Here is an 8,187-nt window from a genome sequence, read left to right on the forward strand (position 1 = left end):
AATCCCCTGACCTTGGCACAAACACAGACTCAGCTCAAACATGCAGGAAGTGGAGGGGGCCTCATAGTCTCTGATGAAACAGGAACAGGATGGGTGAACCCAGTTTAGGGGCAAGGAATTAGGAAGCCCACTTGAGCACACAGCTCTGCTGTGACCTCCAATTAGGTTATTAACAAGTCAATTGAGATACTGATCTTTATCTTTCCATCGGTTCCAAACTCAGGAGGGAAAGAAATGGATGTTATTTATTGTCCCTCCCAGAAAATCAGTACATTTAAACTCCAATTGCCTATTATAGTTAATATTTTGATTCTCCACTTGACTTTCTAATTCTGGTAACAGATTAATGTTGAATACAAGAAAGGTAAAGTGTATGAATATCTGTCTATGAATACTGATGTGCTGGTAAACATTCAACTACGAGCTTTCTGGGGGAAAAAAGTCCTGGTTTGTAGTACTTGATCATTTCTGTGGTGTGAATATTGCTACCATGGCCCATATCGAGCCACCAATGTGAGTGACATCACTGCTTACAATGGACTTTCACAAACTGGTACTAACCAGCTATAACCTATCACTATCTATGAAGTTTCCTGAGTTTCTGTTATAGCCTGAAAATTAAATGCTGAAGACTATTATCCTACTTTTATAAAAAAAAAAAAAAGCGACTTTATCATCTATTGAAACTAATAAGGTCACTACAAATACTTCTTATCCAGCTGTCTTAAAGAAGAATCACCTACTTCAACACCTGGTTCAAATGAAATATTATTAGTTGAATCACCTTTCCCTCCTTCGCTGCATCATTTGATTGATTGATTGATTGATTGATTGCCTTCTTTCTTCCTTCTTTTACAAATCAGACTGTTCGGCTGTCAGTAGTAGCAGTAGAAACAACCCTATGAAAGACTATTCAGGGCAGTTTGAGAGATGTTAATGGCAACAACCATGAAAATTAAAAGCTGAGACACATTAAGAAGTATTAATACTTGTGAAGTCTACTAGCTAGGTCCTCCTAAAGTCTGAAGAGAGTATGGTGTATTGAGCAGAATGGACTTGCAAGGAACAGAGCTGGATTTGAACGTTAGCTCTGATGTTCACCCGGGCTGCCTCCTTGGCAATGTGATCAGCAGCAGGCCTGTGACACACTCTCTCCCTTCACTGAGGAAATGCCCCTGGGAAGGAAAGAAGGATGATAATCTGGTCCAATTTCCTTATAGGCATGTAACCACAGACCTCAGTCAAACACACTAGTACTGTTTATCTATGGAATGCTTTGGTCAGGATGAATCTGATCTGTCTAGGATTGGTTACTATGGTAATCAAACCAGCAGCTTATGGATATTTGTAATGTCCCTCCCTAAAAAATGTCATGTGATCTATTTAACTATTAGAGTATAAAATGGAGATGTTTCATGAAAGAAATAGCTCTCTTCTGTGTAAGTGATGTGACCATGCACATAGAGATCCTGTTCAGTAATTAGGACCAAAACTAGTCTCAGTGGAGGAAGAAGTGACCTGGGAGCTGTGTTGGTGGGTCTCAGACTTCTCCCTGCTTCACCACTGCCTTAAAGTTATTTGTATCCTTAGAAACCATTAGTATGTCTTGCTACTGTGTGAGATGTGTGATCCTGTGAGTCTGATTTGATTATCTGATCCTTCGTGCTATCTCACACCCTTAGCAAGTTAAGTAATCCTTTGATCCTCAGTTTTATCTGTAAAATGGGGATAATGATATTTATCTCCCGTAAATGTTGAAAAGAATAAACCAAATATGACACGGGAAGCACCTAAAGCCTTGCAAAGCACAGTAAATATCCCTTAAATCCTCGAACTCTGACTCTACACTAATGAAATGATGTTCTTAGAAATAGATGTTAAATCTCCAGACCTCATTTAGTGATATTGTGATTTATCATAAAAAATAAATATGGATCTTCCTTGACTTATGATGGGGTTCCATCCTAACAAAACCATTGTTAAATTGAAAGTACCATTAAGTTAAAGGAAAAAAAGTTCCATTAGGTCTAAAATGCATTTAATACACCTAACCTACCAAACACCTAGCTTAGCTTAGCCTATCCTAAATGTGCTCAGAACACTTACATTAGCCAATAGTTGGGCAACGTCACCTAACACCACATCTACTTTATAATAAAGTGTTGAATATCTCATATAATTTATTGTTGACTGTACTGAAAGTGAAAAACAGAATGGTTGCATGGGCACGGAGTGGATGTTAGTGTATCGGTTGTTTATTTGTGATTATATGCTTGTGACTGGGAGCTGCGGCTTGCTGTCGCTGCCCAGCATCATGAAAGGGAATCACACTGCATACTGCCCACCCAGAGAAAGATCAAAGTTCAAAATTTTAAATAAGTTGGGGATTTGTATACTTTGGTATTCATCCATGATTCCTGGCTTATAGCTCCCCAAACCCAGCGAAGAGAACATCTTTTGCTATAACATTTAGTCTTTCCGTCCTGAGTTCCTGAAATAGCTCCACAGGGATAAAGGTGGAATGGGTGTTTTTGTTATCCTTTTACAAGCCCCTTTCAACCACGACTTTTGGAAAGGTCCTAGGACAGGGGCTGGTTGCTGGTGGCACCAGCCACATGGTTAGAGGGCTGGAACTTTCAGCCCCACTCCCCTGACTTCTGGCCTCCAGGGAGGGATGGGGACTTGAAATTGAGGTCAATCACCAGTGCCCAATTATTTAATAAGTCATGCTTCTGTATTGAAGACTCCAGAAAAAAAACAAAAGAATGGAGGTTGAAGAGCTTCTGGGTTGGTGAAGTAGAACACATCCACGTGCTGAGAGGGTGGGATGACCCAAATCCATGGAGGCAGGAGCTGCTGGGTTCAGGATCCGTACAGACCTTGTCTTATGTGTCTCTTCATCTGAGTGTTCACTGGTACCTTTACTATCCTTTGTAGTAAACCAGTAATTTAATAAGTAAACTTCCTTTCTGAGTTCTGTGAGCTGTGCTAGCAAATTTTTTAAAGATTTTATTTATTTATTTATTTATTTATTTATTTATTTATTTGACAGACAGAGATCACAAGTAGGCAGAGAGGCAGGCAGAGAGAGAGAAGGGGAAGCAGGCTCCCCGCTGAGCAGAGAGCCCGATATGGGACTCGATCCCAGGACCCCGGGATCATGACCTGAGCCGAAGGCAGAGGCTTTAACCCACTGAGCCACCCAGGTGCCCCTGTGCTAGCAAATTAATTGGACTTAAGGAAGGTATCAATTTATACTTGGTTGTCCAGAACCACAGGTAACAGCCTGGACTTAGAAAGTGAGAGTGGGCAGTGGGGGCGAGGGGTGGAGGAAGCAGTCTTGTGAGACAGCCTTTAACCTGTGGGATATGAAGATATTTCCAGATAGGTAGTGTCAGAATTGAGTTAAACTGCAGGACACCCAACAATTTAAGAAAACCCCAGACTTGTTGGGCTGGTGTCGGAAGTATTCAGAGAGTACAGCGTGCAATGCAAATGAAAACAATAGAACTTCTCTTTACAATTAACTACTAATAAAGTATCCAAAGAAAGAGAAAAAGTGTGTCAATTACACAAACAGTGGAATATGTCAACCCTTTTGTTTATATTCCCTATCCTCCCAAATTTTGCACTCAATGGAGTGTTAACTGTAAACGTACTTTTTGTCTTCTCTAAAGAAGCAGACCTCCTCTTTCCAGCTCCTGTGGCCTCAGCAAGAGGAGCTGCCTCCGTGTCGGGTATCTGTCGGGTATCTGCAACAGCTGTTCAAGAGGAGCAGGCAGCTACATAACACCACACACAGCAATCTGACGTCCCCCACCTCCTGCTGTTAATGGGTGGGACTCACTGACAGACGGTGGGCGAGGAGCCATGGGGCAAAGGGGCCCCTGGTGGTCATGAAGGGGAGATCTGGCCGGGAAACCTGGCCACCTCCTACTTGGGGATCGCTATCAGCAAGAGCTCCCAGGTCACTCTCAGCAGCATCTGGCCCATGACCCATAGGAAACAGAACTACTCCCCATCGTAGTAGCATCATCAGTGCAACTGAAGCCAGTGATGTTGAAGTGGGAGCAGACCCCCAGCCAAGGGCCCCTGAGACTGCCTCTCCAACCTCCAAAGGAATAGAGATGTCAGCTGGCTTGTCAAGGAAGGAAGGAAAGGAAAGAGAAGAGAACAGAAGGGAAGGGAAAGGGCAAGGGCAAGGGAAAGGAAGGGAAGGAAGATCCTGAAACACCAATCAGTTTAAAAACTTCTAAATTATTAAAATTGAAGATTTCTGGATTAAAATTCTGTCTAGCATCACTAAAATTTTATAATAACATAGATGATCTGGTAAAAGTAAAAAAAAAAAAACTTGTTTCCCCAATAAGAATTTATTAAGCACATCTACATGCCAGATACATGCAAAGCCCTAACAATAGAGAGGTGAGCAAAATAACATAGACCCTGCTCTTTCATACAGAGTTTAATGTGGTAGAGAAACCATCTTTAAACAAATAACAAACAAGTAAAATTGTTATTACAAATCCTATTTAGTGCCAAGAAGAGAGTACAGATGGTATGAGAGTATAGACAGGAGGACTTTTTTTTGTATTGGGGCTGAGAGAGCAGGACCTTTAAGCCAAGACTCTAAGGACTAAATTAAGCTAAGGCTCTAGGGACTAAGAGTATTAATCAGGAGGTAGCTGAGGTGTAGGGAAGCAGAAGGAAGAGCCTCCCTGGTTAATTCTAATGTCAGGCAGGATGAGAACAACAGCGTGGGGAATTTCCTCCTCCTTGATTTCCTCCTCTTGGACTCTACATGGCCATACTCTCGGTTTACCTTGTACTTCACCGGCCACTTCTTTTCACGATTTCTTTTGCTGGTTGTACCTTCTCTACTGATCTCTATATGACAGAACTCTATGGGATTTTCCCCGTTCTTTCTTCTCTCTATTCTCTACATTTGTGATTTCATCCAATAGATTGCCTTATATGCAATCTATTCAAATAAATTCAAATAAATTTTGAAGACCTTATTAGCTTTATTCAATGATTCATAAGTTTAGCACCATCCAATCTAGAAGACAGAGAGGGACTCTGGGGAGCTGTACAAAATGAAAGACTTTTCATAGGCAGAAGAGAGAAGAAACAAGGACGTTACACTACACAAAAAGCAGATTGTTTGTCGCAAGGTTACTTCCCTTTGGGGGATGGCAGAGGTCTATCATACAGCTTGCCTAACTAGTGCGGTTCAGGAATTCCTGATGGCCTGGCTTATGATTCCATTTCTGGGAGAGCTAAAACTATGATTAAGTTAAATCTTGGTTTGGTGATGTGCTTAGCATAAGCAGTTCTATTTTGAGCCTGTTGTCTTATTTTTAACAAGGCTGACAACTTCTGACTTCTTTCTGACCTCCAGATCTGAATATTCAACTGCATGCTTCAATATCTCCTTGAGTATAGGCAAAAACATGCCTGACTTAACATGGCAATACCAAGCTCTCGATCCCCATTGGCCACTCTCTCCTATCTGCTACCTCTCCAGAGTTCTGTATTCTAGTAAATGGTCCCACCAACTACCAATCACATATGCCAGAAATCTAGGAATCAGTTTTGACACCTGCCTCTCCCCGATCCAATCAATTACTGAATTCTATTGAACCCATTCTCAAAAGTTTCTACTTCTCTTCATCTCCAAGTCTGCAATCCTAGTTTAAGTCATCATAATCAAATTATGTTATTATCCTACCTAAAGCCCCTGAGTACTACCCACTGTGTTAATAAAGAAATTCTACCCTAGACCAATTAAACCACAATCTCAAGGGATATTATTCTCAGGGAAAATATCTGAGGCTTAGATATTCTTTTTAAAACAATGCTTTCTGGGAGATTCTAAAATGCAGCCATTGTTAGAAAGTGTTGGCCTACCTTGTTGAAAGATGTTGAAAGTTCCAGTGAAATTCCTCTCATTGATGTAAGGTTCTTGGTGGCCCAAGCACCAGTACCTTCAGTGGCTGGTGGGGATAAAGCCCAGTGGAAGGGAGTGAGGAGTGAATGAAAGTAAGGAAGGATGACCAAGTATGGAGGTCATTCTTTCCAGAAACTTGGCTAAGAAGAAGATCAGAGATACTGAATGAGAACTAGAGGTGGGTTTGGTTTTTCACCTTTAGAATTTTTAAAATGGGTAGGATCTGCACTGATTCATACATGAGATGAATTTTTAGTTAAAAATTTTTAGTTAAATATAAAATACAGGCAAAGTCAAATTCCCAGCAGAAGATGGTGTAGAAAAGTGGGAGAGCCCTGGATTGGCATTCAGAAGCTCTCCAATGATATCCTGGCTTTACCACTTTGTAATGATGTGCTCTTGGACAAGTTAAGTTCTCTGAGCTTCAGCTTTTTTTTCTCTTTAAAATAATGATCACAATACGTAGCTCACAGAAGGTTGTTGGGAGATTTAATGAAATAATATACGCAAAGTTATGTAGGACTTGAGAAATCAGTTCCCAAGTTCTCCACAGTCCTCTGGTGCCCTTGAGTGGCTTCCTAGACAGTTTAGAACCCCACCATAGGACCCCTGTAAGGCATCAGCATATGCCCATACAGGCAACTCAATATGTTTTGGCACTTCATGAGCCTCTCCTCTACCACCAAACTTCATAATCTCTTAAATCCCTTTACTCCACAATCTTAATCTAGTTGGACAGACATAAACTAGGTAAACTGATGCCCCAAATGAGATACATCAGCATCCCAGATAACATAAATGCACTGCAAATGGGATATGCCAAACCTTAATATAAGCGTTGTCTAACATGCAAATTTCAAACACTGAGGCCAGAAAGAACTGGTTACCGAGTGAACTGTTTAGCACCCCCAAAATTGCACTATGAAGTAGTACCCTACGCTCCTACAGTTCCACCAAGGTTATTCTTTCTGTGACACACAGGGTCACTCCTTGGCTCAAAATCATTTAAAGTATCTTTTCCTTCTCCCATCCTACTCCCCTTCAGCTAGCAGAACACTCCTTGCCAGTGCCCCCATCCATACCACTGTGGACAGCTGTTAGCACCAAAGAATATAGTATATTCTTACAGTTCTTCCCTTCCTATTCAGACGTTACAGAAGGATTTTCTGCTTGAAAATCTACTGAGGCTCCAAAAGTAGAGAAAGAGTTCTCCTTTCCTCCTCATCCTCCCCCTCCTCTCTCTTCTCCACCTCTTCTCCTTCTTCCTCCTCTCCTCTTTCTCCTCTTCTCCTTCTCTTTCTGCAGAGGGGGGAGGTTAAGGGAATTTTCCTCCATTTTTTTTTTTTTAAACCAAGTAACCGACTCTTTTTTTTTTTTAGATATTTATTTATTTATTTATTTATTTATTTGACAGACAGAAATCAGAAGTAGGCAGAGAGGCAGGCAGAGAGGCAGGCAGAGAGGCAGGCAGAGAGAGAGGAGGAAGCAGTCTCCCCGCTGAGCAGAGAGTCCGATGCGGGGCTCGATCCCAGGACCCTGGGATCATGACCCGAGCCGAAGGCAGAGGCTTTAACCCACTGAGCCACCCAGGTGCCCCTTTTCCTCCATTTTTTAATTGAAATGTTTACTGAGAAAATTGTAGATTCACATGCAATTGTAAGTAATAATTGAGAGAGAGATCCCTTGTACAGTTTCCACCAGTGGTAACATTTTATGAAACTATAGAATAATATATATCCAACCAGTATACTGACATTGATACTATCTCCCTATCTTATTCATATTGGATTTCTCCAGTTTTACTTGCACTCATTTGTGTGTGTGTGTTAAGTTCCACAGAATTTTGTCACCTGTGTGGGTTGAAATATCCACCATAACAGTCAAGATAATGAATAGTTCCAACACTACAAGGATCCCTCTTGTTGTCCTTTTACAAGCATACCCACCTCTCTTTCCCTAGACCCCTATCCCTAAAGCCCAGCAATTACTAATCTTCTCTCCATTTGTAAAATTTTGCCTCTTGTAAATGTTACATAAATGAATCATACAGCATCTAACATTTTGGGATTGGCTTTTTTTTTTTTTTGACTCAGAATAATTCTCTGGAGATGCCTCCAAGTTATCACAGATATCAATAGCTCAATACTTTTTATTGCTTAGTAATATTCCATGGTATGTATGTACCATGGTTTGTTCAGACATAACCTGCTAAAAATCATCTCTGTTGTTTCCAGTTT

This window comes from Lutra lutra, chromosome 8 (assembly GCF_902655055.1).
Source record: "Lutra lutra chromosome 8, mLutLut1.2, whole genome shotgun sequence".
Lineage (NCBI taxonomy): Eukaryota > Metazoa > Chordata > Mammalia > Carnivora > Mustelidae > Lutra > Lutra lutra.